Source organism: Dipodomys merriami, unplaced genomic scaffold (assembly GCF_024711535.1).
Source record: "Dipodomys merriami isolate MVZ:Mamm:240054 unplaced genomic scaffold, mDipMer1.0.p SCAF_19, whole genome shotgun sequence".
NCBI lineage: Eukaryota > Metazoa > Chordata > Mammalia > Rodentia > Heteromyidae > Dipodomys > Dipodomys merriami.
Window position 1 is genome coordinate 27,129,199 of NW_027203270.1, and position 23,905 is coordinate 27,153,103.

The 23,905-nt window shown below is 39.8% G+C and overlaps 1 pseudogene; it reads left to right on the forward strand.

The window, feature by feature from the left end:
* The first annotated feature begins 895 nt into the window (after positions 1 to 895).
* On the forward strand, positions 896 to 23,905 carry LOC138831029 (keratin-associated protein 4-3-like; annotated as a pseudogene).

The window sequence follows — 23,905 nt, forward strand, 5'->3', positions numbered from 1 at the left end:
CAGAAAGAATGGGCTGAGGGTGCAGTGCAGGTGGTCCTCATTTCACAGCATAAACCCTCCAAAATGTAAACAAAAAAAATCAAACAAAAAAAACTGTCAAAGGCTGAAGCACAACAACTTCACAGTTCATGATGAATCTTTTGAGGACAGCAGAGTTCTGCAGCTCACTTTCTCATTAGGGGAACTAAAATGTTATTTAGAGATTTGATTGAGATAAAGAAAATGAAAAGAAACAAAGAAATATAGATGCTTTTCAATTAGATTTTTCACCCAGTAAGTCTATTCTTCCAGAAAGAGTCTAGGAAGTGGATCCTGACTCACAGTGGAGGAAGGAACATGTCCTCATGGCCTTCCTGGCGCAATGCCGCTGGCCTCTCACATGCAAACCTTCCTCCCCACCTGACCTGATGAAGGACTGGTTAGATCCTAGTGAAGCTTTAGCCTCCTGGATCACAACACACAAATATGGGCCTATAACTATCTTGAATACCTAAAAGTAGGTGGAATGTACCTTGTAAAATGTTATTGAAGCATATCATAAGAAGACATTAGCTGCCATGTGACGGCTCTTTGAGGAACTAGACCAAGACACACACACTTAAGAGATGGTTCTCATGGAACATTCTGACAATTGAATTCCAACACACCAGAAAAATAGCATCATGTTTTCCTTCCTTCAAATTTAGGCAGAAAGAATATTAATTTCATATTAAAGAGCCCAATTTGATAACCACCCATTTGTTAAACTAAACAACTACAAGGAAAGAAAGCTACATGTGATGGATCATCATTGCTCCTTAGCAGGGTATAAAAGAGCATGTGGGACAGAGAGCCTTCCAAACTGTTCAAACACATCTCCTTGCACACCCACCCAGAACCTCCATCCTCTGACACCATGGTCAACTCCTGCTATGGCTGCACCTGCTGCCAGCCCAGCTGCTGCCAGACCACCTGCTGCAGGACCACCTGCTGCCGCCCTAGCTGCTGTGTATCCAGCTGCTGCCAGCCCTGCTGCTGCCAGACCACCTGCTGCCAGACCACCTGCTGCAGGACCACCTGCTGCCGCCCCAGCTGCTGCACTGATTCCTGCTGCTGAGCACTCTCTTCCCTTCTCCTAGTCTTCAGCTGCCAACATTTATGAGGTAGAAATCTGCAAGGATCATGTGAAGCCAACTGTAAACCTCTGTTCCCACTGGCATTGTATAAGCCACCAAATACTGAGCTCTTTCTCCCATCCTTATTAGCTTCTCTTTCAAATCAACCCGAGTTGGAATTTTTCTTGAAATTGGTCAACTATCTTCTTACCTTCTCAAATGCTGTTATTCCTACATTCTCAATAAATGTGAATACATGCAAATATAAAAACATTATGTTGCATTTGTCTCCTTGAATTGTTGTTCAAATATGTAGCTCATCTCCAAACAAAACAAATCCCATGGCAGTGTACTTTTGCTGTGCTAGCCGTCATCTCTTCTATTGCTCTCTCACTAGGACTCCTAGAACTCACTGCTGCAGGCAACTTCCTCTATTGAGGATAAAGTCCTAAGCAGGAGCTAAGGTCCAGGGACCAGAGCTCCAATAGTGACTGACAGGAGCTGATGAGCCCCTGTCCTGCTCACCTCCCATTCAGTGTCTGTGTGTCCACCTGTCCAGTGTTGCACAAGTTGTCCAAGGAATGTAATCCAGCCACCCCAGGAGAATTCTCCATAGGTTATTCCTTGGTAATTGGGTGTGCTCTTATTCTCAAATAGTTTCCAATTGTCCTACAACTTGCCATGATATCATTCTTCAACTAAACTTCTTACTTCAATCATTTAGGTCTGGCTATGTCCAGAGTGCACACAATGGAATCTCACATCTTCCTCACCTAACTGTTCCTGACTTTCCATTGATATTCAAATGATATGGATGGGTTCATTATGTAGGCATAAGCAGTTGGGTTCTATGCTCACTAAAGTGAGAAATCTTCTGAATATTTTGATGTGGAACATTTCAGATGGTTGTCCAATTTTTCTTAGATCAATAGTCTTTTGTCTTTCATTGTTGTAGCTCTTTAGCCATTGGTAAGTTTTAATTGTGCAAACAGTAAGTTTTCTATGATCTTAGGTTCCTTGATTTGTGCTTGTGATTACCCATGCTAATACCTCCCAATGGATTACTTAATTCTCTAAAAGGCCTCTTTTTCAGCTTAAAAAAATTCAACATAAGAGAAAGCATAATTAATATTAGTTTTCCTGAGTGTATCTTATTTCACTTAATATATTTGTCATTGCCATGTTTTTCTACAAAGCCATGACAATATTCTTGCAAATGTCTGAAGAATACTCCATTGAGCACATGTACCACATTCCCTTAATTTTTCACCATCGATGGGCCCCCAGGATGACTCCATGACTTGTTTCTTATGAATGCCCCTACAATAAATGTAAGCATGCACATTTATGTTCCTGTATATGTGCATATATATAAATATGTGTGTGCATAGTGCATCTCTCTTTGTGTGTGTGTGCCACAGAGAGCCTTCCAAACTGTTCAATCATATCTCCTTGCACACCCACCCAGAACCTCCATTCTCTGACACATGAACTCCTGCTGTGGCTGTGCCTGCATATATATATATGTGTGTGTGTGTGTGTGTGTGTGTGTGTGTGTGTTTATGTTACATATAAATGTATATATATCACTTTATATACATATATGTATCATATGTACATATGCAGGTGCTTTAACTGGATCTATCATGTAGGAGTTCTATATTTACATATTTGATGAAATTCTGTATCTATTAGTATAATAGTTGAACAAATTCCCATTCCCACCAAAGTGTATGGCATCTCCTTTCTTTAACCAGGATCATCACTTACTCTGTGAGTTATCTTAATGGCAGTCATTCTGACTGTGGGGAATTGGAATCTTGATGTAGTTTTGATTTGATAATCTCTGAAAGTATATTGTTTTGAATAGTCTCCATTTAATGTTAGCCATAGTGTTTCTTTAATGTCAATTAAGTTCATTGACCATTTTTATGGGTTGGAATATATATATATAAGTTGTACTGGAGAGTGAATACTGATCCTCCTGTTTCCTTGGGTAATGTCCTTGCAGTCAAGTTTTCTTCCTTCGGGTGTTCATTTTTCTGGTCACACTAGATAAAGCTAGTATCTTCCTCCAAAATAGTAGCACTTCTGTAATGCACATGCTTCTGGAACTTCTTGCCAAGGATCAGGATAGTGTAGCCACCTAGATGGGTGGATAAATTTCTGAGTCCTCTGTTTTATTTCATTGCTCCATGTTTCTGCTTTAGGTGTGTGCATTTTGTTGGTTTTGTTTGTTTTAGCTTGCTTAGGAAAGAGCTGTACCAGCTGGGCCATTTCTCTAGAGCTAGCTCATATTATTTTAAGTTTTATATGGTAATGCTTACAAAAATGTATTCACCAGGAATAAAAATAATTCCTATTCATAATTGCATGAATCCCCAAATAAATAACTAAAAGAAACTTAACCAAAGGCCTGAAAAATCCCTGTAATGAAACTCATAAGTGTTTGTGCCCTCACAAACATAATAACTCGTCTCCTTCTGCCTGTTTTATGACATAAAAGGGGTTAACAGAATTTCCTTCTTTTAGAAGAACTAGTCATAATACTAATTAAAAGGGAATTTTCATGTTATATTACTTATGATGGCTACCCCATAAAATGCTATAATAATAGTTCATTCTTTTGTCCTATATTATTTCTTTTTTCCTTTTTAGACTTTTTTCTCTTTTTTGCCTCTTTTTATTTTTCATAACTGAAAAAGTGAACAGAATAACATAATTTTCTTGAACAAGGAGGCTGAGTGTCTGGTTCATTGATAGGCTGTGAGAAGCTCAAAGAACAAAAGAATAATGTGACAGCTAATCTTGTAGAGCAGGTAAATATTGGAAAAGGACAGAGTTTCAAATGTCTTGTAAAAAAAGCAGAAAGCTGGCTGAGGGTGTGGCACAGGTGGTAGAGCATTACTGAGCAATTATGTGGTCCTCAGTTCACAGCACAATCCTCTAATACAAAAACCAAAAAGTTCAAATAAAAACCACAAATGACACAAATGAAACTTTATTTCAAAAACAGAAGGACAAGCTCATACTACAATATTAACAGCAATCTTTCAGGAAGCGCAGAGCTCTGCAGCTGTTTCTCACAAAAGGAACTAAAGTAGAGATTTGATTCAATCAAAAATATATGCATGGTTTTTAAACTAAGCTTTTCACCCAGAGTTAGCTCTACTCTTCCCATAAAACATCTAGAAAATGGATCCTGACTCACAGCGGAGGAAGGAACATGTTCTCATTGCCTTCCCAGTCCCCTGAAAACCTTCCATCCCACCTGACCCGATAAAGTTCTCAGTAGATTGTAGGGAGGCTTTAACCACACACAAATATGGGTCTATAACACTCTGGAATATCTAAGAGTTGGTGGAATGTACCATGTCAAATGACATTGAAACATATAAGTAGAAACTGGCTGCCGCGTGACTGATCTTTGAGGAGCTATACCAAGACCTACACACACACTTAAGACATAGTTCTCCCTGAACTAACTGACAGGGGAATTCCAACACAACAGAAAGATGGCATCATATTTTCTTCCCACTAGAAAACTTAATCAGGAATAAACGGTGTCCTAAATTCATAATCACCTGTTTGTTGAACTAAACAACCACTAGGAAAGAACACTACATGTGATCACACTTGCTCCTTAGCAGGGTATAAAAGAGCAAGTGGGACAGAGAGCCTTCCAAACTGTTCAAACACATCTCCCTGCACACCCACCCAAAACCTCCAACCTCTGACACCATGGTCAACTCCTGCTGTGGCTGCACCTGCTGCCAGCCCAGCTCCTGCCAGCCCAGCTGCTGCCAGCCCTGCTACTGTCAGCCCTGCTGCTGTCAGCCCTGCTGCTGCCCCAGCTGCTGCCAGGCCACCTGCTGAAGGACCACCTGCTGCAGGACCACCTGCTGCCAACCCAGCTGCTGCACTGATTCCTGCTGCTGAGTACTCTGTCCTGCGCCCTACTGCCCTTCAGTAGGCAGCTTTATTGTAGATAGCTTTCTCTGCGCTAAATCATGGGAGACTACCTGAAAACCTCACTTCCCACTGGAGTCTGTGTGTGCTTCCAGATGCACTGTCCTGTTCCATCACTGGCAGCTTACTATCTCTTCATAATGATTCCAAGTTGGAATTTTCCATGAAATCTGTGAACTATCTTGCCACCTTCTCCAATGCTGTTATTCATATATAATTGATGAAAGTGAATAAAAGCAAATATAAAAGCATTTTGTCTCTTTATTTTTCCTTCTTCAACTGTTGCTCATCTCCAAAACTAAACCTCACATAGCAGATTATTCTGTGTGTGCCATCCCTGATCCTTGTCCACTGGTTTCTCAAACAGGCAACAGTGATCTTTGAGGCACAGCCTAGAACATTCTGCTGAGGACTTCTCTACTGATAAGGAAGCTCTGGGCAGGAGATCAGGCCACCAGAGGCACAGTTACAACAGTGAGAGGAGCTGGTGAAGTACTGTCTTGCTCACCTCCCCTCAGTGGTTGTGTGTCCACCCTGTCCAGTGTTCCCCATGCTGACCATGTGAATGCCATCCAGCTGCCCAAGGATAGTTCCGCTTATGGTGTCACTTTGAACTGCTTCCCTCCTTACTCCTGAATGTTTCTCAAATTTACACATCTTGTCCTGTCATCATTCCCCAAATAAATGACTTACCTTTATCTCCCAGATTTCCCTGTGCCCCACATAAGCTAAAACTCACATCTTCATCTAAGTGTAGCTGTTGGTCCATACATTTTTTTAAGTGATGGGGATGGTTCTCACTATCTAGGCACCAGCTCTTGAATCCTATGCTCACTGAACTGATAAGTCAGCTGAGTGTTTTGATGGGGATCATTGCCCCATTGTTCTTAGTAAACAGTCTTTAATATTTCATTGGCATTGATGCTTAGCCCTTAAAATCATTGCTCTTGTTGTATATTAATTGTGCAAATAGTAAATTTTCTCTAGATATTATCATACGGTATATGGGGTTCAATGGCCTTAGTTTCTTTGCTTTGTCTTTGTGATTACCGATGCGAATCCCTCCTATTGGCTGACTTCATTCTCCAAATGGCCTCCTTGAACTTTAATATCTATTTGTTTTACGAAGATTAAATATAAGAGAAAAAATAAATACTTTTCTTGCTGAGTCTATCTCATTTCATTTAACGTAACAATTACCAGTTCCAAACTTTTCCTACAAAGTCATGACATTATTCTTATGAATGTCTGAATAATACTGCATTGAGCACATGCACCACACTCCCCTTGTATTTTAACCACAGAAGGGCCACAGGATGACTCCATGACTTGGCTCTTGTGAATAGTCCTTCAATAGATGTGAGCATGCAGGTGTCTCCATCGTATGTTGCCTGATTCCTTCATATACATATACATATATAGAGTAGTGCTTTAGCTGCATCATGAGTGAATTTTACATTTATTTTGTCAGGAAATTACATACTTATTAGTATAATAAATAAACAAATTCACACCCACCAACAGTGTAAGGGATCTCCTTTCTTACCCATTATTAGTTTTCTTGATGGAGTCATTCTGACTATGCTGAAATGGAAGCTTTGTTTAGTATTGTTTTGAAATTTCCTGATGGTAATGACATTGAATACTATCAATATAATGTTAGTCATTTGTCTTCGTTCAATCTCTACTCCCATTAATTGTCCACTTGTATGGATTAGAAATTGTGTGTGTGTGTGTGTGTGTGTGTGTGTGTGTGTGTGTGTGTGTGTATCTGTGTATGTGTTTGTACCGGAGAACTTCCACTGATGCTTTTGCTTCCTAGGTTAATGTTGTGGTCAAGTTTTCTCCATTTGGATGTTCATACTTGATAAAGCTAGGATCTTCCTCCAAGATGGCAACACTTTTGTAATGCATGTGTTTCTGGAACTTTTTACCAAGAGTCAAGATACTGTAGCTAGTCAGCTAATTGGGTAAATTTCTGTGTCTGCTACTCTCTTCTATTGGTTCATGTTTCTGTTTTAGGTGGTATGTATTTTGTTGTTTTTGTTTGCTTAAACATGCTAGCAAAGATCAGTTCCTCTTGAGCCATCATCTCCCCTGGTAACCCTGCTATTTTTGTTAGCATGGCTAGATGTCATAATTTAAGGTATTATATTGTGACACTTCCGAAAATAAACTCACCCTTCAGAAATTCAGGAAAATTTCCTACTCATATTCACACCTGTTCCCAAATAAATAACTAAAATTGCCGCGGACCGGGTTCTGTCGGGACAACGGAGGATACCTAGGGGAGGAACCTGGAATAGGATGGGGAGATGGCAAACAGACAACTCACACACATTAGGAGTGGATGCTGAGTGCTAAGTGCGATTTAATGCAGAGGATAACAAACTTTTATAGCAAAAGTCTCCATAAGAAAGGGCAAAAGATTACACAATCTTGCTACAGGGCTTCATTCTTGGATGGTCACCAGCTGGTCCCCTGAAAGGGCAAAAGTTTACACAATCTTGCTGCAGGGCTTCATTCTTGGGTGGTCACCAGCTGGTCACCTGAAAGGCATTTGTTTCCGGCTTATCTCTAAGAAATATAATGGGTTTCGACATTTGTCACCATCTAACCATTACCTTATTTCTATAGAGGCCTTAATTGTCCCATAAGATCTTTCCTGTTCCTTCTTTAATAGTAAGGTCACAGAGGCCTAGATCTAGCAAGTCTCTTAGTAAATGAAAGAGAGTAACAGGAAATTCTTTCTCCTAAGTAGTTATCTCAGCAATTGCCATACATTCCTTCTGTTCTAGCCGCGCCTATAGCTTCTTGCAACTCTTTCAAACAATTCCTTCTGCTGAAGTGACTTTGTGACACCCCCAATACTTTTATATTTGCTTATGGCTTGTCTACTAGCCTCCATAAGAGGGGTTTCAGGGTAGCACTTAACTCTGGTGAGTTAGTCATATTTTTAAGACACTCATCAGATATTGGAGTCATCAACACTCTTAAGAAAGAGCTTTGAATAAGGGAACGTTGACAATGAGTAAGTACAATGAACAGCAGAAACAGTAAAAGATTAATAGGCACTCTTATACAGTGAGGAAAAGAAAGGCAGGAACACATCTTTCCCAGGGGCTTGCCAGCCTTTTGCCGGGAGTAGGCCTCTTAGAAGCCTTATTCTCCGAGGTAGATTTCGGTGAAGTCCCAAAACTTGGAGATAGGTTTCTGTAAAGCCCCATTCTCTGAGGTAGACTTCGGTGAAGTCCCAAAACTCAGAGATAGGTCTCTGAAACCCCTATCTTAGGTCTGATAGATGGTTTCCCATGCTAAGCAGACTCCACTGGAGTAGTCGTGGCAGCCTATAACAATCTTGATTATCTAAAAATAGGTAGAATGTACCTTGTAAAGTGCAATGGAAGCATATCATAAGGAGACACTAGCAGCCTTGTGACAGCTCTTTAAGGAACTAGACCAAGACACACACACTTAAGAGATGGTTTTCATGGAACATACTGACAATTGAATTCCAACACACCAGAAAAATGGCATCATGTTTTCCTTCCCACTTGAAAATTTAAGCAGAAAAATACTAATTTTGTATTTAAAAATCCCAATTTGATAACCACTCATTTGTTAAACTAAACAACCACAAGGAAAGAATGCTACATGTGATGGATCACAATGCTTCTTAGCAGGGTATAAAAGAACAAGTGGGACAGAAAGCCTTCCAAACTGTTCAAACACATCCCCTTGCACACCCACCCAGAACCTCCATCCTCTGACACCATGGTCTCCTGCTGTGGCTGCACCTGCTGCCAGCCCTACTGCTGCCAGCCCAGCTGCTGCCAGACCACCTGCTGCAGGACCACCTGCTGCCGCCCTAGCTGCTGTGTGTCCAGCTGCTGCAGGCCTTGCTGCTGCCAGCCCTGCTGCTGCCAGCCAAGCTGCTGCCAGACCACCTGCTGCAGGCCCAGCTGCTGCCGCCCCAGCTGCTGCCGCCCCAGCTGCTGCCGCCCCAGCTGCTGCACTGATTCCTGCTGCTGAGCACTCTCCTTCCTTCTCCTGGTCTTAAGCTGCCAACACTTATGAGGTAGAAATCTGCAAGGATCATGTGAAACCAACTGTAAACCTCTGTTCCCACTGGCATTGTATAAGCCACCAAATACTGAGGTCTTTCTCTCGTCCTTATTAGCTTCTCTTCAAAATGAACCCAAGTTGGAATTTTCCTTGAAATTGGTCAACTATCTTGTTACCTTCTCAAATGCTGTTATTTCTACATCCTCAATAAATGTGAATACATACAAATATAAAAACATTATGTTGCATTTGTCTCCTTCTTCAATTGTTGTTCAAATATGTAGTTCATCTCCAAACCAAAAAAAAAATCTCATGGCATGGCATTCTGGCTGTGGCAGCTCTTGTCTCTTCTATTGCTCTCTCACTAGGACTCCTAGAACTCTCTGCTGCAGACAACTTCCTCTATTGAGGATAAAGTCCTAAGCAGGAGCTAAGGTCCAGGGGGCAGAGCTCCAATAGTGACTGACAGGAGCTGGTGAGCCCCTGTCCTGCTCACCTCCCATTCAGTGCCTGTTTGTCCACCTGTCCAATGTTCCACAAGGAATGTAATCCAGCCACTTCAGAAGAATTCTCCATATGTTATTCATTGGTAATTTGGAGTGCCCTTATTTTCAAATAGTTTCCAATTTTCCTTCATCTTGCCATGATATCATTCATCAACTAAACTACTTACTTCAATCATTTAGGTCTGGCTATGTCCAGAGTGTACACAATCGAATCTCACATCTTCCTCACCTAATTGTTCTTGACTTTCATACATATTCAAATGATGTGGATGGGGGTCATTATCTAGGCATAAAGGGTTGGGTTCTATGCTCACTAAAGTGAGAAGTCTTCTGAATATTTTGATGGGGAACATTTCAGATGGTTGCCCTGTGGAGCACATGGGCAGCCAAGATGGCTCTGGGAGGGGGTTGAGTGGGCAGAGCCTAATTTACTGAAGAGCACATGGCCAGCCAAGATGGCTCTGGGAGAGAGTAGAGTGGGCAGACCCCAATTGATCTTCTGATCAGTACCTAACCAGCCTGTGAAGGCTCAGGTGAATGATAGGGTGTGACTTTGACAGTGATTGGTTCCTCTTCCTCCCTTACCATACCACCCACCCTCTTTGTCTTTAAAAAGGGGCTGCTCTCTGTTAATAAAGAGTTTTCTGCCTGCTGGATTTGGCTCCCCGCTGTGTCTGATTGTCTCCTGGGCTGAGGGAGGCTAGGGAATGGGCGAGCGCCGCACTTACCTTTCCTCGGATCCCGTCCGTCTTTTGTGGGACGGACGAAGACCCAACAGTTGCCCAATTGTTCTTAGGTCAATAGTCTTTACTCTTTCATAGCTGTTGATGTTTATCCATTGGTGCAAATTAATTGTTCACATAATAAGTTTTCTTTAGACATTATACATGTATATGAGGTTCTATGGCCTTAGTTTTCTTGATTTGTGCTTGTGATTACCCATGCTAATACCTCCCAATGGATTATTTCATTCTCTAAAATGCCTCTGTTTACTTTCTTCTTTAATAAATTCAAAATAAGAGAAAAAATAATTAAAACTACTTTCTCTGAGTGTATCTTATTTCACTCAATATAATTATTGCTGCCATGAATTTTTTTCTACCAATTCATGACATCATACTTGTAAATGTTTCAATAATACACCATTGAGAATATATACCACATTCCCTTATTTTTCATCATTGATAGGCCCACAGGATGACTTGGCTCTTATGAATGGTCCTGCAATCAATACAAGCAGCACAAATATACTCCTGTATATATGCATATATATAAATATGTGTGTGATGTGCATATGTGTGTGACAGAAAGACTTCCAAATATTTCAACCACATCTCCTTGCACACCCACCCAGAACCTCCATTCTCTGACACAAGGTCAACTCTGCTGTGGCTATAACTACATATATATACACACACACATATATAAATATATATATATATATATATATATATTCAGGTGCTTTAACTGGATTATTTAATTGTTCTATATTTATATATTTAATGAACCTCTATAATTATTAATACAAGAGATGAACAAATTCACATTCCTACCAATAGTGTATGGCATCTCCTTTCTTTCCCAGGATCATCACTTACTCTGTGAGTTATCTTAATGGCAGTCATTCTGACTGTGGGGAACGGAATCTCAATGTAGTTTTGATTTAATAATCTCTGAGAGTATGGTATTTTGACCAGTTTCTATATAATGTTAGCCATAGTGTTTGTTTAATGTCTATTCAGTTCATTGAGCAATTTCATGGTTTGGAATATATACATATATATATATATATATATATATATATATATATATATATATATATATATATATATATATATATATATATATATATATATATATTTGTGCCAGAAAGTGAACACTGATCCTCCTGTTTCCTAGGGTAATGTTCTTGGGGTCAAGTTTTCTCCATTCGGGTGTTCATTTTCTGACCACACTAGATAAAGCTAGTATCTTCTTCCAATATAGTTGCACTTCTGTAATGCACATGCTTCTGGAACTTCTTGCCAAGAATCAGGATAGTATAGCTACCTGGCTCGTTGGATAAATTTCTGAGTCCTCTATTCTATTTCATTGCTCCATGTTTCTGTTTTAGGTGTTGTGCATTTTATTTGTTCTGTTTGTTTTATCTTGCTAGGAAATTGTCGTACCAGCTGAGCCATCTCTCCTGGTGATCAGGCTATTTTTGTTAAAAGAGCTAGATCATATAATTTTAAGTTTTATATGTTAATATTCCAAAAATAAATTCACCAGTAATAAAAAATAATTCCTATTCATAATTTCATGAATCCCCAAATAAATAACTAAAATAAACTTAATCAAAGGCCTCAAAACTCCATGTGATGAAATTCATAAATAACATGAGAAACTAAAGAAGACATCTACAGGTTGGAAATCTGTACCATGTTCATGGATCAGCAAAATTAACAGATGAAAAAGGCCAGATGATGAAAAGCATCTCATTATATAATGCAATCCCTATCAATTCCAATGACATTCTCCACAGAATTACATGAAGAAGCCCTTAAATGCGCAAGGAATCACTGAAGATCCTGAATAGCCAAAACAATCTTAGGCAAATACCACAATGATTTATTGCTGTTTTTAATATCAATAAGTCTAGCTTTTGAGGATAATTGCCTTGGTAAGGGCTGGTGTGAAAATGGGTACATTACATAAGGATGCATGCATCAGGGTTTCAGTGGAGAAGAGTCATTCTAGCAGGCAACCAACTGTATACCAAGTTCTCTGACTAACTGCCTTAGGAACTGTGTTGTCTCTACATTGCTCTCCACTGAGAATGTGCTCTGCCCTTTCACCTGTGGGGAAAACTTCCTTTACTTTCTAAGGAAACCTGAAGCCTTTCTTAGGTCTTTCTAGTCTCCTCTGTCTGGCCTTACCTACTAAATACAGTAAAAAAATCTCTTCACACAGGTCATATGATTTTAAATACTTCATGTTCTTCACCTATACCAGCACCAACTTGTGAATAAAATATACAAATCAAACATTTGATTAGAAATTTACTATGATAAAAAGAGTGCCTATCTGGGGCTGGGAAGTTGGCTCAGTACAGTGCTTGTCTTGCATGCATGAGGCCCTGGGTTTGATTCCTCAGCACTGCATCAACAGAAAAAGCCAGAAGTAACTCTGTGGCTCACGTGGTAGAGTGTTAGCCTTGAGTTGAAGAGCTGAGGGACAGTGCCAAAGCCCAGAGTTCAGGCCCCATGGCTGACGAAAAAAACAAAAAAGAGTGCAAATCATTTTTGTATTTAAATGCTGTTTATTAAGACATTTATTTGTGCCCCTACAAACATAACAATGTGTCTCCTTCTGCCTGTATTATGACATAAAAGAATTTCCTTCTTTTAGAAGAACTAGTCATATAGCTAATTAAAAGGGCATTTTCATTTTTCATCATCTACCCTACAAACATGCTATAATAATAGTTCATTCTTCTGTCCCATCTTATTTCTTTTTGCTTTTCAGACTCTCTTTCTCTTTTTTGCCTCTTTTTATTTTTCACAACTGAAAAATGATAATATAATAATCCTCTTGAACACTGAAGCAGGAATGTTTGGTTAGTTGACAGATTGTCAAAAGCTCAAAGAAGACAATAGAAAAATGTGACAGCTACCTTATGCCAGCAGGTAAATATTGGAAAAGGACAGGTTTTCAGATGCTTTGTAAAAAAAAAAAAAAAAAAAGCAGAAAGCTGGCTGAGGGTGTGGCACAGGTGGTAGAGCATTACTGAACAAGTATGAAGTCCTCAGTTCACAGCACAATCCCCCAATACAAAAACCAAAAAATTCAAATAAAAACCACAAATGACACATAAACCTTATGTCAAAAATAGGAGACAAATTCGTACTATAATATTAACAGCAATCTTTCAGGAAGAGCAGAGCTCTGCAGCTCAGTTTCTCACAAAAGGAACTAAAATAATTAGAGATTTGGTTCTGTGTAGAAAATATATGAAGCAAAGATATATGCATGTTTTAAACTAAGCTTTTCACCCAGAGTTAGTTCTACTCTTCCCATAAAACAACTAGAAAATGGATCCTGACTCACAGTGGAGGAAGGAACATGTTCCCCTGGCCTTCCTGGCCCCATGCTGCTGGCCTCTCACATGCAAACCTTCCTCCCCACCTGACCTGATGAAGCACTCATAAGATCCTAGTGAGGCTTTAGCCTCCTGGGTCACCACACACAAATATAGGTCTATAACATTCTGGAATATCTAAGAGTTGATAGAATGTACCATGTGAAATGCTACTGAGACATATCATAAGGAGACACTATCACGTGACTGCTCTTTGAGGAACTATACCAAGATGCATACACACACTTAGGAGATAGCTCTCCCTGAGCTAACTGACAGGGGAATTCCAACACACCAGAATAATGGCATCATGTTTTTTCTTCCCACTAGAAAACTTAATCAGGAATAGACAGTGTCCTAATCACCTGCTTGTTAACCTAAATAACCACAAGGAAAGAACACTACATGTGATCACATTGCTCCTTAGCAGGGTATAAAAGAGCAAGTGGGACAGAGAGCCTTCCAAACTGTTCAAACACATCTCCCTGCACACCCACCCAAAACCTCCAACCTCTGACACCATGGTCAACTCCTGCTGTGGCTGCACCTGCTGCCAGCCCTGCTCCTGCCAGCCCAGCTGCTGCCAGCCCTGCTACTGTCAGCCCTGCTGCTGTCAGCCCTGCTGCTGCCCCAGCTGCTGCCAGACCACCTGCTGCAGGACCACCTGCTGCAGGACCACCTGCTGCCAACCCAGCTGCTGCACTGATTCCTGCTGCTGAGCACTCTGTCCTGCACCCTCCTGCCCTTCAGTAGGCAGCATTATTGATGTAGTCCTTCTCTGAGCTAAATCATGGGAGACGACTTATAAACCTCACTTCTCCCTGGGGTCTGTGTGGGCCTCCAAATGCACTGTCCTACTCCATCCTTGGCAGCTTACTCTCTTTTCAAAATGAATCCAAATTGGAATTTTTCATGAAATCTCTGAACTATCTTGTCATCTTCTCCAATGCTGTTATTCCTACATCATCAATAAAAGAGAAAAAAAGCAAATATAAAAGCATGGTGTCTCTTTATTTTTTCCTTCTTCAACTGCTGTTCAGATATGTAGCTCATCTCCAAAAAATAAAACTCACATAGTAGATCATGCTGTGTGTGCTAGCTCTCATCCTTGTCCACTGGTTTCTCATACAGGCCTGGTGGTCTTGAGCCACAGCCTAGAATACTCTGCTCAGAACTTCCTCTACTGAAAAGGAAGCTCTGGGCAGGAGCCCAGGCCCCTAAGGGGCACAGCTGCAACAGTGAGAGGAGCTGGTGAGGTACTGTTTTGCTCCCTTCCCCTCAGTGCCTGTGCGTCCACCCTGTCCAGTGTTGCCCATGCTGTCAATGTGAATGCCATCCAGCTGCCCAAGAAGAGTTCTGCTTATGGTGTCACTTTGAACTTCTTCCCTCCCTACTCCTGATTGTTTCTCCAGTTTTCCACATCTTGTCCTGTCATCATGCCCCAAGTAAACTACTTACCTCAAACCCCAGTCTTTCACTGTGCCCCAGAGTGCACATAAGCTAAGATTCGCATCTTCTTCATCTAAGTGCCGCTGCTTGTCCGTATGTTTTTTAAGCGATGGGGATGGTTCTCATTATCTAGGCACCAGCTCTTGGATCCTATGCTCACTGAACTCATAAGTCTGCTGAATATTTTGATTTACATTCTTTCAGCTCTTGGCCTAATTGTTCTTAGATAAATAATGTTTAGTCTTTCATTGTTGTTGATGCTTGACTCTTTAAAGTTTTCCTTTGGTGTATATTAATTGTGTAAATAGTACATTTTTTTAGACATTATCATACATGTATATGGGGTTCTATGACCTTAAGTTCTTTGATTTATCCTTGTGTTTACTCTTACTTACTCCCCTCCTGTTTATTTACTTCATTCTCTAATAGGTTTCTTTTTATTTTCATATCTTTTTTTAAGATGCAGCATAAGAGAAAAAACATTAAATCCTTGTTTTTCTGAGTCTATCTTGTTTCACTTAACATGATATTTGCCATTTCAAACATTTTTCCTATAAACTCAAGACATCATTCTTCTGAATGTTTGAATAATATTGCCCTGAGCACTTGTACCACAGTTATGGCTCTTTTTTTACTAGTAATTGACCCCCAGGATAACTCCATGACTTGACTCTTCTGAATAGTCCTGCAATAAATAGGAACATGCAGATGTCTCCATTCTTTTTTTCCTGATTCCTTCATATACATACATACATACATATATATATATATATATATATATATGAGTGGTTTATATATATATATGAGTGGTTTGTATATATATGATGTATATGGTTTATATATATATGTGTGTGGTTTAGCTGATCATGTGTGAAATCTACATTTCTATATTTGAGGAAATAATGTTCATTAGTATAATAAATGAGCTAATTAATATCCCCCCAATTGTGTGTGGAGTCTCCTGTTTTACCCAGGATTCTCACTAACTCTATTAGCCACTTTGACTGTGGAATCTTTTTTTATTTGAAAATCTCTGATGTAATGTAACTCATGTGTTCCTTCAATATCTGTGCATTCATTGCTTATTTTTATTGACTGGAACTATATATATATAAAATTTATGTTTGTACTAGAGAGTGAACACTGCGCCTCCTGTTTCCTAGGCTGGTGCTGTTGTGGTCAAGTTTTCTACATTTGGATGTTCATTTTTCTGGCAATTCTTGATAAAGCTAGTATCTTCTTCCAAGTTCTAGCACTTCTGTAAAGCAGAAGTTTTGGGGACTTTCTGCCAAGAATCAAGATACTGTAGCTAGCCAGATGAATGGATAAATTTCCAGGTCCTATATTCGATTCCATTGTTCCATGTGTACCATCTGGTATGTATTTCATTGTTTTTGTTTGTTTTAACTTGCTAGGAAAGAGCTGTATCACTTGAGCCATATCCCTGATACGTTTTTGTTAACATGGCTAGGTGACATTATTTAAGTATTATATTGTGATTCTCCAAAAATAAATCTACTCATGAGAAACACCAGGAAAATTTCCTATTTATAATTGCATGTGTTCTCAAATAAATAACTAAAATAAACCTAACCAAAGACCTGGAAAAGCTCTGTAATAAAGTTTATAAACAACAGAAGACTGAAACCGCCGGGTTTTTTTTGTTTGTTTATTGTTTTGCTAGTCCTGGGGCTTGAATCAGGGCCTGGACACTGTCCCTGAGTTTCTTTTGATGAAGGCAAGCACTTGAGGCACAGCTCCACTTCTGGTTTTTTTTTTTTTTCTGTTTTTGTGGTACTGAGGAACCAAATCCAGGGCTTCATGCATGCTAGTCCAGCATTCTACCATTAAGTCACATTTCCAGGCACAAAACTGCCTGTATTATGACACATAAGGGGTTAGGACACTTTCCTTAGAAAAACTAATCATACAGCTAATTAGATGGGTATTTTTGCACCTTTTAGCATTTACTGTGTCTACTATATAAATATATTATAATAATTTTTTTTTGTGTTCCAAAAATAATTCTTTTTTTAGTCTTCTGTTTCCTTTTTGGCCTTTTATAGTTTTTAACATGGAAAACCTGAAGAGGATAATATAATATTCCTCTTGAATTATGAAGTAGGAGTATCTTGTTTATTGATAGGGCTGAGAAGCTCAATGGAGATCTGGTATGTTATCTAGATATAAAAATAAGACAGAAGAATAATGCAACATCTAACTTGCTTTAGCAGGTAAATATTGGATAATCACAGGATTCCAGATGTCAAAACCTTGAAAGAGGGGGCTGAGGGTATGGCTCAAGTGGTAGAGCATTACTGAAGAAAACAAAAATCACAAAGGACACAAAAAACATGGTGTCAAAGACTGAAGGACAACAAGTTCACAGTATAATATTACAGGGAATCAATCTTTACAGACAGCAGAGATCTGCAGCCCACTTTTCCATAAGAGGAACTAAATATTATTTAGCGATTTGATTCAGATAAGAAAAAAGAAAAGAAGCAAAGATATATCAAGACCTTTCAATTATTTTTTTCACCCAGAGTTAACCTATTTTTCCCTATAAAGCTTTGAAAATGGGTCCTGACTCACAGTGGAGGAAGGAACATGTCTTCATGGCCTTCCTGGCTCCATGCTGCTGGCTTCTCATGTAAACCTTCCTCCCCACCTGACCTGATGAAGCACTCATTAGATTCACCACACACAAATATGGCTCTATAAAATCTTGATAGCTAAAAGACTCAATGTACCATGTAAAATGCCATTGAAGCCTATTGTAAGGAGACACTGGCTGTCACATGACAGCTCTTAGACCAAGACACACACATTTAGGAGATGGTTCTCCAAGAAATGACAGGTGAATTCCAACACGCCAGAAAAATGGAATCAGGTTTTCCTTCCCACTTCAAAAATTTAATCAGGAAAAAACACAGCCTAATTTCGTAACCACCATTTGTTAACCTACACAACTATAGGGAAACAATGCCACATGTGATGGATCACATGTGCTCCTTAGCAGGGTATAAAAGAGCAAGTGGGACAGAGAGCCTTCCAAACTGTTCATACACATCTCCTTGCACACCCACCCAGAACCTCCATCCTCTGACACCATGGTCAACTCCTGCGGTGGCTGCACCTGCTGCCAGCCCTGCTGCTGCCAGACCACCTGCTGCTGCCCCAGCTACTGTGTGTCCAGCTGCTGCAGGCCCTGCTGCTGCCAGCCCTGTTGCTGCCAGACCACCTGCTGCAGGACCACCTGCTGCCGCCCCAGCTGCTGCACTGATTCCTGCTGCTGAGCACTCTGTCCTCCCTTCTCCTGGTCTTAAGCTGCCAACATTTATGAGGTAGATATCTGCAAGCTGATCATGAGAGGCCAACTGTAAACTTCACTGGGGTCTGTGTGGGCTTCCAAATACATGGCCCCCAACCCCCAGTCCTTGTCAACTTACCATCTCTCTTCAAAATAAACCCAAGTTGGAATTTTCCATGAAATCTGTCAACTCTCTAGTTACTTTCTCCAATGCTGTTACTCCTACATCATCAATAAATGTGAACAAATGCAAATATAAAAGCATTATGTCTCTATTTTTCCTTCTTCAATTGTTTAGATCAATATGTAGCTATCTCCTAACAATAAAAATCCCTTGGCAGAGCATTCTGGATGTGCCAGTTTGGGTCTTTCCTATTGTTCCCTCAAAAATAGACCATGGTTGCCTAGAGTCAGAGAGTTGAATCTCTGCTGAGGACTTCCACTATTGACAAGAAAGCTCTATCCAGGAGATAAGCTCCCACAAGTAGAGCTCCAATAATGACAGGAGCTGGTGAGGCCTGTCCTGCTCACCTGTCCTTCAGTGCTCATGTGTTCACCATATCCAGTGTACACAGGCTGTCCATGGGAATGTAATCCAGCTTCCCAAGGAGAATTTTCCATATGGCATTTCTTGGTAATGAATCTCCCCTTACTCTCAATTATTTTCCAAATTTCTTACATCTTGTGCCATTATCATTCCCCAAGTAAACTACTTACCTACATCTCCCCAGTTTCTCTATGCCCCAGAGTTCACACAAACTAAGACTTACATCTTCCTCATCTAAATGTTGCTGATTTTCCACACACTTTTGGAACCGTTGGGATGGTGATCATTATCTAGGCATCAGTGCTTTGATCCTGTGAGAACTCTTCTGAATATTTTGATGTATATTCTTTCAGATGTTTGCTCAATTTTTTTCTTAGATCAATATAGCTAGCAAGAAAGCCCACAGATTGGGAGAAGATTTTCACTAGCCATACAACAGATAAGGGTCTCTTGGAACTCAAAAAATGGAATCCCCCAACAACAAATGCTCGAAGAAACAACTGCCCGATAAATAAGTGGGCTAAAGACTTAAAGAGAAACTTGTCTGAAAAGGAAATAAGAATGGCCAATAGACACATCAAGAAATGTCAACCTTTCTAGCCACCAAAGAAATGCAAATCAAAACAACATTGAGATTCCACCACACCCCAGTTAGAATGGCTATAATCAAGAACTCTAATAACCATAGATGCTGGAGGGGATGTGGACAGAAGGGAACCCTACTACATTGTTGGTGGGAGTGTAAACTTGTTCAACCACTTTGGAAAGCAGTATGGATGTTCCTCAGAAGACTCCACATAGAGCTCCCACTTTTGGGCATTTACTCAAGTGATCACAAACAAGACCATACTAAAGCTACCAACACAACTATGTTTATTGCGGCATTACTTACCATAGCTAAGATATGGAACCAGCCCATATGCCCCTAGGTAGATGAATGGATCAAGAAAATGTGGTATATAGATACAATGGAATTCTATGCTTCTATCAGAAAGAATGACATTGCCCCATTTGTTAGTAAATGGAAAGACTTGGAAAAAATTATATTAAGTGAAGTAAGCCAGGTGCAAAGAAGCATAGGTCTTATGGTTACCCTTACTTGCAATAACTAGTATATCTCTGGGACAAGCACAAAAGGTCGAAAGTTATGTACATATGACCAGATAAGATGATGTTAAGCAAAATGAACCGCAAATAGGGACACAAGTGGTTTTTTTTTTCTTTCTTGCTATTGTTTCTAATGTATTTATAATGTACCATGTGATTTTTTTTGTTTGTATGTTCCTCCCCAATGGTTATAACCCCTGTTTTCACTGTATTTGATATTGGTCTAATTTGGGAGGGGAAGGGAAAAAACAAAATGTTTAAATAGAGATACAGGTTAACCCACTGTAACAATGTACATCTGTACAAGACACTGTTGAACGATGAACTTTACAATTTAGGTGCGGGCGGGGGGGGGGTGGCGGGAGGGGAAGCTGGTGGGGGAGTGTAGTCATGGAAGTGGGAGGGAAGGGATGGTAGGGGAAAACCAAAGGAGGAGGCAACAATGCTTGATAAGAAATGTACTCATTACCCTGTTCATGTAACTGTAACCCCTCTGTACAGTATTTTCACAATAAAAAACTTATAAAAAAAGTCTTTAGCCTTTCATTGCTGTTGATGTTTCATTGTCTTTGATGTTTTCCATTTGTATATATTAATTGTGCAAAGAACAAATATTGTTAACACATTATCATACATGTATATGGGGTTCTTTGACCTAGGGTTCTTTGATTTGTCCATGTTAATCTCTCCCATTGGTTTGATGCATTCTCTAATAGGCCTCTTTTCACTTTCACATCTTTTTTTTTTTTAGATATTCAAAATACAAAAAAATCATTCAAGACTTGTCTTTCTGAGTCTATCTTATGTCACTTAACATGACAATTAGCACTTCCAAGAACTTCCCCACAAAGTCATGATATCATTCTTCAGCATGGCCGAATAATTCTCCATTGAGTATATATACCCCATTTTGGTTCTTTTTTCACCATCAATGACTCCATGACTTGGTCTTGTCAATGGTTCTGCAATATGAGTATGCTGGTGTCTCAATTTTATGCCTGATTTCTTCAGGCATATATAGATAGATAGATAAATAGATAGATAGATAGATAGATAGATAGATAGATAGATAGATAGATAGATAGATAGATAGATAGATATAGATATAGATATATTGACATCTATCTATCTATCTATCTATCTATCTATCTATCTATCTATCTATCTATCTATCTATCTATCTAACTATCTATCTATCTATCTATCTATCTATCTATTTCCTTTCTTTTCCAGGACCATCACAATCTCTGTTACTTTTTTAATGGCAGCCATTCTGACTGTGGAGACATGTAATCTTGATGTAGTTTTGACTTGGAAGTCTCTGATAATGAAGGATATTGGACAGTTTCCATGTCATGTTAGCCATTTGTGTACACTTGATTGCCAATTTTTTTGGATTAAATATACTGGAGAGTGAACGGTGAGCCTCCTGTTTCCTAGGGTATTATTGAATCACTTAAGGCCCTGAACAGCTAAAAAATCTTGGACAAAAACATACTTTTAATATCAATAAATCTAGCTCTTGAGAGAAACGGCCTTGGTAAAAGGTTGGTATGAAAACGCATACTTTGCTTAAGAATGGCATCAGAGAGTCAGTGGAGAAAACTCATTCTAGCAGGCAACCAACTGTATGTCAAGCACTCTGACAAACTGCCTTAGGAACTGTATTGTTTATACATTGCTTTACACTCACAATGTGCTTTGCCATTTTACCTGTGGGGAAAAACTTCCTTTCATCTCTAAGAAAACCTGAAGCCTTTCCTCTATATCTGTCTGGTTTCCTCTGTCTCACTTTACCTACTAAATCAAGTAAAAATCTCTTTATATAGAGCATATGGTTTTAAATAGTTCATATATTCAGCTTTAATGGCACAAACATATGAATAAAAGTATACAAATCAAGTATTTGATGAGTAATTTACCGTGTTAAAAAGTGTAAGGATTTTTGTATTTAAATGCTCTTTGTTAAGACATTTAATCATGCACACCTTCTGCTTTATGACACCCAAGGGGCTAGCAAAATCTATTTCTCTTTTTTTTTTTTTTTGGGTCCGGTCGTGGGGCCTGAACTCTGGGCTTGGGCGCTGTCCCTCAGCTCTTCAGCTCAAGGCTAGCGCTCTACCACTTGAGCCACAGCACCATTTCCGGCTTTTTTCTTTTTGCTTATGTGGTGCTGAGGAATCAAACCCAGGGCCTCATGCATGCAAGGCAAGCACTCTACCACTGAGCCACTTTCCCAGCCCCTCTATTTCTTTTTGAAGAACTAGCCATAGAATTAATTAAAAGGGCATTTTTTACCTTTCAGCATTTACTGTGTCTACTCTATAAATATACTATAACAAAATTACATTTTGTGTGTTCTATCATATTTCTTTTTGCTTTTTAGGCTCATTTTTTTCTCTCTTTGCCTTTAAAATTTTTTTAACAACTGAAAACCTGGATGAACAAGATAATATAATAATCCTCTTGAAAAATGAAGCAGGAGAGTCTTGTCAAATGATAGGACTGAGACACTCCAATAAGACAGAAGAACAATGTGACAGCTAACTGGTACAAGCAGGTACCAGTTAGAAAAAGACACGATTCTACATGCCTTGCCAAAATCCAGAAAGAGTGGGCTGAAGGCAAGGCTCAAGTGGTAGAGGATTACTTGGCATGTATGTGGTCCTCAGTGCACAGCATAATCCCACCAAAAAGAAATGCAAAGAATCAAACAAAAAACACAAATGGCACAAAAAACACCATGTCAAAGATTGAAGGACAACAAGTTCACACAATAGTATTAATGAGAATCTTTCAGGGACAGCAGAACACTGCAGTCCACTTTCTCATAAAAGGAACTAAAATATTTAGAGATTTGCATCAGATAAAAATAAGGAGCAAAGACATATGCATGTTTTTTATTTAAGCATTTCATGAGGAGTTAGTTGTATTCTTCCCTAAAATGTCTAGGAAATAGATCCTGACTTACATGGGGCCTTCCTGGCCCCATGCTGCTGGTCTCTCTCATGCAAGCCTTCCTCTCCACCTGACGATGAAGAACTCATTAGATTCTAGTGAGGCTTTAGCCTCCTGGGTCACCACACACAACTATGGGCCTATAACAATCTTGAATACCTAAGATTACATGGAATGTGCCACATAAAATGAGACTGAAGCATATCCTAAGTAGACACTGGCTGTCACATGAAAGCTCTTTGAGGAACTATATCAAGATACACACACTTAGGAGATGATTCTCTCTGAACTGTCAGGGGAATTCCAACACACCAGAAAAATGACTTCATGTTTTCCTTCCCACTTGAAAATTTAATCAGGAAAATATAGTGGCCTAATTTGAGAACCACCTATTTGTTAACCTAAACAACCACAAAAAGAACGCTACATGTGATGGATCACATGTGCTCCTTAGCAGGGTATAAAAGAGCAAGTGGGACAGAGCCTTCCAAACTGTTCACACACATCTCCCTGCACACCCACCCAGAACTTCCATCCTCTGACACCATGGTCAACTCCTGCTGTGGCTGCACCTGCTGCCAGCCCTGCTGCTGTCAGCCCAGCTGCTGCCAGACCACCTGCTGCAGGACCACCTGCTGCCGCCCCAACTGCTGTGCCTCCAGCTGCTGCCAGCCCTGCTGCTGCCAGCCCTGTTGCTGCCAGCCCAGCTGCTGCCAGACCACCTGCTGCAGGACCACCTGCTGCTGCCCCAGTTGCTGCACTGATTCCTGCTGCTGA